The 9,860-nt window shown below is 37.2% G+C and overlaps 1 protein-coding gene across 1 annotated transcript in view; it reads right to left on the minus strand.

The window, feature by feature from the left end:
* Window positions 1-977, minus strand: part of NCALD (neurocalcin delta) — a 401,873-nt gene extending 400,896 nt beyond the window's left edge. The window contains exon 1 of the mRNA XM_044668680.1: window positions 917-977. The gene's annotated coding sequence lies outside the window, so the exon portion shown is untranslated. The remainder of the gene's footprint in view (window positions 1-916) is intronic.
* Between the last annotated feature and the right edge of the window lie 8,883 nt (window positions 978-9,860).

Below are 9,860 nucleotides of genomic sequence, written 5' to 3' on the forward strand. Positions count from 1 at the left end.
TTCTTCTTCTTCTTCTTCTTCTTCTTTTGGAACATATGATTTACTTTATTGTGAATCAGCCTTAACTTAATCCCCATTGCCTAGCCCTTGCTGCTCTTCTGCCTTGAAACCAATACACAATATTGATTCTAAGACAAAAGATAAGGTTTAAAAAAAAGAAAAGAGGTCATATAAACATAAAATATTCAAAATAGTAATCTTTTTAGTAGTAAAAGATAAAAATAAGGAAATAAAAAAGTGGATGCTAATCAATTAAGGAAAAGTTAATGCAATTGTGATACATAGAAGTAATGGAATATAATTGTAACCAAAAAAAAGACAAATATAAGGAATTCAGAGAAACACAGAAACAACTGTCCAAATGATGCAGAACAAAAAAACAGCAGAATCAGAACATTATTGGCAATGACTAAATGATGTAAATTTAAAGATCAATTAAAGATTGTTCCTCATATCTAATCTTAGTTCCAGAGAACATATTATAGGTATTCCCAGGTCTCCCTCATCCTTAAAATGTATTCAGTTGACACTGCCATCCCTTCAAAAGATTGCTTTACTCTTTCATAACCAAACTCCTTGAAAAATTCATCTGAAATTATTGACTCTATTTCCTCACTTCAGAACTCTTTGTAATCTAGTTTCCAACTATTGTAACAATAGCAGCTTTCTGAGCTATGCAATGTAGTATGTCCAGTAAAGGAAGACTGAAAGTCTTGAACTGCCATTTCCAACTAATAACAGGCCTTTACCATTCTATGCCTCAGTTTCTCCATTTGAAAATTAGAGATATTTAGGCCTGCCTTCTCAAGAGGTCCAGATAAATACAAAAATGTAGAAGTATCTGAGCTATTAAGTAAAAAAACACAAAACAAAACAAAACAACAAAAATGGTAGAGAAATTAGTACTATTACTTACCTGTCTAGTGATGACTGGATTACAACACACTGTAGATTCCACAAGTCAGAATGAGCTCCTCTGTTAAAAAAAATGCAATGTTAGCTTATCAACAATTGATAGAAATAAACACTAATGAATGATGAGAAATATCAATTGCTCTTGGTTTTGCTTGCATGATTATAAGATTTTTGTTATTGTTGAGTTGTTTCACTTGTGTCTGACTCTTTGTGACCACATTTGGGGTTTTCTTGGCAAAGATATTGGGTGGTTTGCCATTTCCTTCTCCATCTTATTTTACAGATAAGGAAACTAAGTCCAAAAGGGTTAAGTGACTTGCCCAGAGTCACATAGCTAGTAAATGTCCAAGGCCAGGCTTGAAACTTTCCTGACTCTGGCACTCTATCCACTGAGCCCCTCACTCCTCCAATGATGATAGAATATTTAGAATCAGCTCTTCTACTTCCAAATTCTCAACTCATCTTCTGATTCATACAGAATGTTTAAAATAATTTCTCCTTCAGTGGGGCCAGCAAAAGTAAGCCAATGTTAACAAAGCAGGTATCAGATTTCCTCAGAAAATGTTCAAAATACATACATGGGAGCAGTGGCACAACTAGAAATCCCAGGACATGTAATGACCAGAAGGGGAGAAGGAAGATTATCAAACTAGAACAAAGAGAGTGGTGCTTTGAATGGATAATTCTGGATCACTTATAGTTGTAAAAGCCAAAGTGGAGACTCTATAGTTGTTAAGACACACTAATTTTGTATGTATATAATTTATACAAAATATTCATAGCTTATACAATTTAAAAGTTCTATTTTTTAAAAACCAATATATTGTCTGAGAAACAAAAAGGATGTACTAAAAACAAACAATGGTAACAACAATCTAGAAGTATTCAAAGCAACTTACTATACATTCAGTAATAAAGAAGCTATTTTGATAGCCTCGTAACATTTAAACTTTGTCAACCCTGCAAAGTATTAAACTCTGTTCTGCACTCAGTATTAATATTCATGTGCAAAACTATTCTCTATTTAAAACATAAATAATGTCAAGGACAATTGATAGAAGTTTTTTCCAAAGAGACAGTTTAAGCCCCTTCTGGTTCTACCTACTCTTAAATCCATTCTAATGTCACCTTAATAGAACTAAAGACAGTCGAATCAATACATCTTATTAACCACTTGATGAGCATGGGTGGTATCAAGTTAGGTGGCAACATAGAAAATCACATTTAATAGCTCCTTCTATTTGCTGATTCTCTCCAGTGATAGAAAAAAATGTCATCTGAATTCAATACATGTACACTTTTTAATGTATTCCAAGGAAAGACAGAAACTGAAGGCTTCAAGCTTGAATCCAGAGATTATATTGAATAATGAATGAAGGTGATGCCGATAAAAACCTTGTTTTCCCCTAGGCAAGTCACAGTAATAGAAAAAAATAAGGAGTAGGCTATAGCTGAATGTTTTAAGAAATATATTGGTTTCCTGACATCAAAGCTGAATGGGACAAAAAATGTTTAAAGCCATTAATACCTGCAATATATGGGTCTTAGTGTATTGTTTTTTATCTATAAAATAGACAATAGCCTTTAGAAATTATCTTAACAAAAGAACTTAACAGTGTTGGCAAAATACAGGGTCTAAAACCATAAAGAAACAATAAAGTAATATGTCCTTTCCAAAAAGGAGAAAGAACTAATGAACATTCTGAGGGAATGTGTTAAGTGGGTCAAAAATCCACAGATCTACTTTGGGGACAAGCAGATCTCACCATTGCCAAGCAACTGTAAAGGTTGGATGGAATCAAAAGGCTTTCCATTGCTGATATTGGCATGAACTCAATCAGCAGTAAGTATTTCAACAAAGGACTAAACAAATAGATGAGCAAAGTGGATTTGTTGGTGGAAATAGAGCGGTTTGTGATGGCAATTGTGTATCATATCAACACCACCAGAAATTATAGGAAAGTTATCCTTAAAATGCCCTGACTTAGAAATTGATTATAAGAAGTGTTGCTTATACAAGGAGATGAGAAAGATTGTACAACACATCAGAGCAAGTTGTCAAAGTTGGCACCTACTGAATACCTAGGAAGATATTATCTGATGACTATAATTACCCAAAAGAAACTTGTTAGCTTTCATGAAATGAGAGATGATAAATCCCTGTACTAACAATATAGACTTGCAAATTTCCTGAAGAACGCAATCAATAAATTGCATCACAACAAGCCATTACCTGAGAACAAATTTTGGCCATGGTTGCCCAGATGTATCATTTATCCATAAAAAAATTTAATAATGTCACTATGTCAAATAATCATAGCAATTATGCAAAATCTCCATGTTATATGAAATGAAAGGTTTTCAAGTACATTCAGAAGAGGAAGAGGTGCCAAAATGTACATAGAATTCTGGGCTTGGAGTCAGTATGACCTGAGTTCAAATCCAGCCTCATAGACTCTTCCTAGCTGTATGACCTTGGGCAAGTTACTAAACTTCTTTTGGCCTCAGTTCCCTCTTCTGTAAAATGGAGATAATAATAGCACCTACCTTGTAAGGTACTTAATACAGTGCCTGGCACAAAACAAGTGCTATATAAATGGTATTATTATTATTCCTCCAGAATTTTAAAGCATAGCAAAAAGCTCTGTGTTAAACAATAGAATTTAAAATATAAGCATACATTGTCTTCAAGGAGTTAACTTTCTTTAAAAAAAATAATAAACCCTTATTTTCTACCTTGGAACTGATACTGAGTATTGGTTCCAAGGCAGAGGAGCTGTAAGGGGTAAGCAACTAAGATTCAGTAACTTGTCCAAAGTCACACAAAAAAGAAGTATCTAAAATCAGATTTTAACCCAGGACCTCCTGTCTCCAGGTCTGATTCTCAATCCAATGAGCCACCTAAGCCGCCCCTGAGCTTACTTTGTAATGATGTTAGACATCACATTAAAGAAAGCTAAATGCTGGCAGAGCAGAGTAAAAGAAGGCACCCTAATGAAGAGTTCCAGGACTGTGTGATAATCATAATAATAGTAACAAGCATAATAATAGTATCAAGCACTGTGAGATAATAACAATAGCAACAAGCACTTATCATAAGATCTTGCACTTAATAAAAGTTAACTGATTGATTACCAATATCATATAAGGCAGTGGTTCCCAAACTTTTTTGGCCTACCGCCCCCTTTCCAGAAAAAAATATTACTTAGCGCCCCCTGTTACATACTGTCACTGCCCCCTTACAGTTATTCACCGCCCCCAAATGCACCTGTGGCCATCACTGCCCCACTAGATCGCTGCAGCACCCACCAGGGGGCGGTGGCGCCCACTTTGGGACTCACTGATATAAGGCATCTAGAAATGGAGGGAGCTGTGACTGCATAAGACCATGTCATTGCTTTCTGAAACTTCAAAAGGTCATCCTTAAGATCTGAGACTTCTTAACCAATGAAAATATTGCAAGGAAACAAAAGAAACTGCTCACCATATCATTGCAAGCTGCAAAAACTCAGCACTAGCCAATTACTTAGAAAGACACAATTAAATGGACAAAAATCCACATTAGATGCTTGCCATCCTTTATAAACTAAGAGATGATAAATCTCTGAACTATAAATAAAAATCCAAAAATATCCTTGAGAATTTGAAAGATGAGTTGTGCAGTAACTGCAACACCATCATGGAAAAGACTCCTACCTATGTTTGCTGGGTCATTACAAACTAAAAAAAAATTGAATAAGAACATTAAAACATTTTTTTAAATTTTATCTTAATTTTATTCCAATGGCAAATTTACACATTAGTTTTCCAAAGTTATATGATTCATGTTGTCTCCTTCCCCTCTTCCCTCCCCCCTTCCAGAGTTGACAAACAATTCAATCTGGGTTATATAGATTTTTTCACTCAAAATGTATTATCGTATTATTCATTTTTTGAAAGAGAATAATATTATAAAACCAAAACCTGAAATCCTTCTCCCAAATAAAGAAGTGATAAATCATGTTTTTATCTGCATTGCTACTCCAAGAACTCTTTCTCTTAGATGGATAGCGTTCTTTTTCATAAGTCCCTCAGAACTGTCCTGGATCATTTTATTGCTGTTAGCAGCAAAGCCTATCACATTTGATTGTTCCACAATATTGCTGTTACTATGTATAGTGTTCTCCTGGTTCTTCTCATTTCACTCTGTATCAGTTCACCTAGGTCTTTCCAGCTCCTTTTGAAATCATCATATTCATCATTCCTTTGAATAAGAACATTTTAGTAGTTGCTATAACTAAAAAGTCTAGAAGTCTTGAGGGTGAATTAACAGGGCAAATGGCAAGGTTTAGGGAACAGTAGAGTGTATCCTCAGTCAAATGACAGTATCCAAGAGTCTGAAGGGCACAGAAGCAGGGCACATCAAGGCTGAAGGGACCTTCAAGTGTCATGATGATCCTCTGTCTTACTAGAAGTGTAGCTGGTAGATTCCTTATGAGCAGTTATGTTGACTCTTCAGGGGGGATCATCTGGAGGGTTCTGGCCCACCACTATAAGGAGATAGAAGTGGAGCACTGGTTTTAGTTTATTTTAGTGGTTTTAGCTTCTCTCCCAAAGGAGTAGGAATGAATGTCCAGACAAGAAGAGGGACGGAGAAAAGAGTATTGGCAGGAAGGTTCCAGCCAGGAGAAGGGCTTCTGCTCGTGGCTATTTGGGCCCAGGCATTGAGTTTGGGGTCTAGACAACTTCATTTACGGGAAGGTGGTAAGGGAAAGAAGACATTCTCACTTGTTGACAATAAATAAAAAGGTATAAATACATGATACCTGTCTTCTTGTGACAAGAAAAGGTAAATATGAACAATGCAAAGCAGCATGAAATTAAGGGCTAGTTGTGTATGTGATTTTATCGCTATACAGATTTCTCTGATGATGAAACTCCCTCTATCAATGTGGACCAGCACTCCTTTAATTTACAGTTTTAGATAAGATTCCAGAAAGGAAATGAGAAACTTAGTGTCACAGGCATCACATAAGTTAGGTGATCTACAAGGGTCCTAGAGATAAATGAGAGATGCAGGATTTAACCCCAGGTATACCTGACTCCAAGGCTGGCTCTATTGATTAGTCCATGCTGTCTTTCATGTCGTAAAGACTGGTCTAATTGATTTCAAATCTATATGAATTCAACATCCATTAAGTGTTAGACACTGTGCTAGGCATGCAAAGACAAAAATAAACACAATCCCTGATTTCAAAGAATTTACATTATAATGAAGTAAGGGGAGAAAAAATTTGCACAGATAAATATTAATACAAAATATAAATGAAGCACATGGAAGATAATTTAGAGGATGCAGGGAGGAATACAGGAAAGAGAAGAGTCTCATGCAGTAGGAGTTACTTGAGCTGAGCCTTGGAGGAAGTGAGGGATTCTAAGAAGCAAACGTGAGGAGGGAAAGCATTCTATACAAGGAAAACACAGCCTGTGCCCAGACACTGGAGTTAGAGACAGAATATGCAATATCTAGGGAAGAACAAGTAAGCCAATTTTCCTGAGACGCAGAGTTCATAATAAGAGTGGTAATATGAAATATCTGGAAAAACAGGTAAGTGTAAAACTGTGGAAAGCTTTAAATACTAGGGGAAAAAAAGGTTTTATACTTTATCTTAGTGGAAGTGGGAAGCTTCTTGAATAGGGAAGCAATATGATTATTATGGGAAGTTTTTAATTTCCTTTTATCATTTGGGAGTCAGGGCCATCCCTCCTGCAAATTTTGGTTAACTAAAAATCTGTCAATATTAACCTCACCTGACCAAAACCTGTCTCATGGGATATGGAAATTTACTTTGAACTTGAACCATTCCTTAGATAAGAAGCCAAAGGAAGAATCTCAACTGTCCTTGACTCCTGGGTGATGTATAAATCCACCTCCTCAATCAATCTATTTTTAAATCCTCTAACTGTAGTTTAATCTGTAATCTGACTTGATTTACTAAGAGTTTATTGACAAGATGTGTTTCCTTTGGGGGAGGGGCATATGAGATGATGACTGCTTAAGTTAGTTCAGCTTTTACAACTTTGAAGGATAGGATTATGGATCTATCTTTACTTCAATTTTTATGGCCTAAGAGGAATGTACAAGAGTACAATACATAAAAGAATTATTTCTGTAACTGACACAATTTTGTCCAGATGAAGCCTTGTTAGTCTTAATTAGGGTTCAGGTTTTCTTTGAGACTTGAACCTAAGGTTGAACATAATAATAAAACCTAGGTTTTTATTCCTCTGGTTTGTATTTTGGCAAATATATATTTGACAGCAGTTACCACATGAACTCAGAGAAATTATTTTTCCTGTAACATACCCCAAACTGTTTTAAGGAGGTCAATTTGGACTTTTGTGTGACTATAAGTGGGAGAACAGTGGAGAAAGAGAGATAAACTGGAATGTTATTGGAGTAGTGTAAGTCAGAGGTAAAGAAAGTCATTACTAGAATGGAGAACATGTGAATGGGGAGATGGAATAGATGTAGGCTGGTAGTCGTGAACAACACTAGATCATCCTGATTCTTCAGGGTTACTCTGAGATCCATGAGGAAGGAAACAGTCATCCCTTTGGGGATCCAACTTAACAATCGTAGTGGCAATTGGGGAAATAACCAAGGCGTGCTATACAAATAGAAATGAGAAACAGTTCTCACCCTTAAGAGCTTCCATTCTAATGTGGAGAGCCAATATAAAGTAGCCAGAAAAGAGTGAAGTCACAGGGGCAATGAGTGGAGTCTTTGATCCATTCATTAATTGTTGACTCTTCCTTTGCAAAAGTAATAGTTGTCTTGATTTGACTGGTGTTCTCAGAATAAGATGGGACAGAGGAAAGTGAGGACCAGGATATCCATGGCAACAGGAGTGGCTAGGACTTGATAATATGTCATGTGCCTCTCATGCAGTGTTATAAGATTTCATATGATGATTTGAGAGAGTGAAGAGTAGTGAAGGGGAGAGCTCCTTCTCAATTCTCCATTTAAGGAAGGCTCCCAGGGCATCTTTCTCTTTATTTCTGTGTGCTTAACTGAATTTCTCTGGAATTTATCCTGCTCTCTGGAATCTCATCATACTATAAGATTATGCCAACCCTGACATTCACATTTCCTCAGTACCTCCTTCTGGGACCTTTTCTCCCTCAGATTAGAGAGGACGAAGACATAGATAGCAGGTAGCTCCTCTTAGATCTTCCATTTAAAGGGGGTTGCTCATGACAATCACCTCTTCATTTCTCAACCAACAGCACTTTTCTTGGACTTCATCTCAACCCTCCCTAGGATGCCTTCGCCCACCTTTTTTTTTTTTTTTTAACCCATATTTTCTGCCTTAGAATCAATATTGATTCTATGGCATAAGAATGGTGAGGACTTACCCAAGGTCACATAGCTAGGAGTGATTGAGGTCATATTTGGACCCAGGTCTTCCCAACTCCAGATCTAGCATTCTACCCACTGTGCCACCTAGTTGCCCTATCAGTTTCTTTTTAGATGCTCTTTCCCCTCATTCAGTTATGAATTCCTTCAGGGGGAAGACCTGTCTTTTGCCTCTCTTGGTATCCTCAGCATTTTTCCTGGAGACTAGGTGCCTAGAATTTAGCATCCCTTAATAAATGTTTTATCAACTGACAATTAGCATGGCCCCAGGGTATGAGCTATAACCATATGGGCTACTGAAGCTCCCTTCTTTGTTTGTTTGGTTATCTTTCCTACTCAAAAAGGTCCATAATGTCATCAATGGTGATGTCTTTTGACTGAAACATGGATTAGATTTAATCTAGTTAAGAGTTACAAAAAGTCATCCCCTGACTCTCTCTTCCAGAGTCATCCAAGTTCATTGGCAAGGCAAAAATCAAGAAGATGGTGATGGCCTCGGATGTAGTGAATGACCATAGTTCTCTGAAGTCTGACCAAGCTCTAAGTATATCACTATGCTCGCTTCCACCATTTTCGTGGCCCTTGGAAATTGTTCTCATCCAACATTCTGCTGGGGGAATCTTCATATTCCTGGGGTTGACACCTCTCTAACTCACCAAAGGGTTTGATGCTGATCGGTTATCCTCAACCTTGTTTAGCCTACCTGCCAAGACTGTTTCCCAGAGTGTGGCCACTGTGTATGCTGTAGCTTCTTGAAGCCACAGGTGAGAGCTGAGTAGCAGGTGGACACCAAAGGAGAAAAGCTGCCAAGCAGCTTGGCAAGCTCTCATACCAGAGGTAGTAGTCTTCTTGTTTAAGGCTTATCTTGTTTATTAAAACAGTCAGCTCTTTTCTACCATTTTGTGTGTTTGAGCTGGACCACAGTGGCAAGGAAGATCCAAACGATCATGAAAAAATGGAAATTTGAGTGAAATATGTATGTTAAGATCTTCACTTCCTGTTTAAAGAAGGTAATTTGTGAAGAGTTCATGGGTAAAGCAAATCATATGTCTTATCTTTCCCATGAATTTTCTTAATGGGGAAGTCTAGTAGGGCATTACCCTCTTCTCTTTCTTCTTCCTCTTACTTAGAATCAACCTGAATTACTTTCCTTGATCAAGAAAACAAAGATATGGAAGAGGAGAAATTATCTTTACCCTAGGTGGCACAGTGGATAGAGTACTGGGCCTGAAGTCAGAAAGACTCGTCTTCCCAAGTTCAAATCCGGCCTCAGACACTTACTTGTTGTATGACCTGAGCCAAGTCACTTAGTAGCCCTGTTTGCCTCAGTTTCTTCTTCTATAAAATGAGCTGGAGAAGGAAATAGTGAACTGTTTTAGTATTTTTGCGAAGAAAACCACAAACAGGGTCACAGAGTCATAAAGGACTGAACAATAGTTTCCCTCCTTTACAAATCTTGTTTCCTCCTACTTCACATTTTTTCCTCTCCTCTCCTCTCCTCTCCTCTCCTCTCCTCTCCTCTCCTCTCCTCTCCTCTCCTCTCCTC

This window comes from Gracilinanus agilis, chromosome 1 (assembly GCF_016433145.1).
Source record: "Gracilinanus agilis isolate LMUSP501 chromosome 1, AgileGrace, whole genome shotgun sequence".
Classification (NCBI taxonomy): domain Eukaryota; kingdom Metazoa; phylum Chordata; class Mammalia; order Didelphimorphia; family Didelphidae; genus Gracilinanus; species Gracilinanus agilis.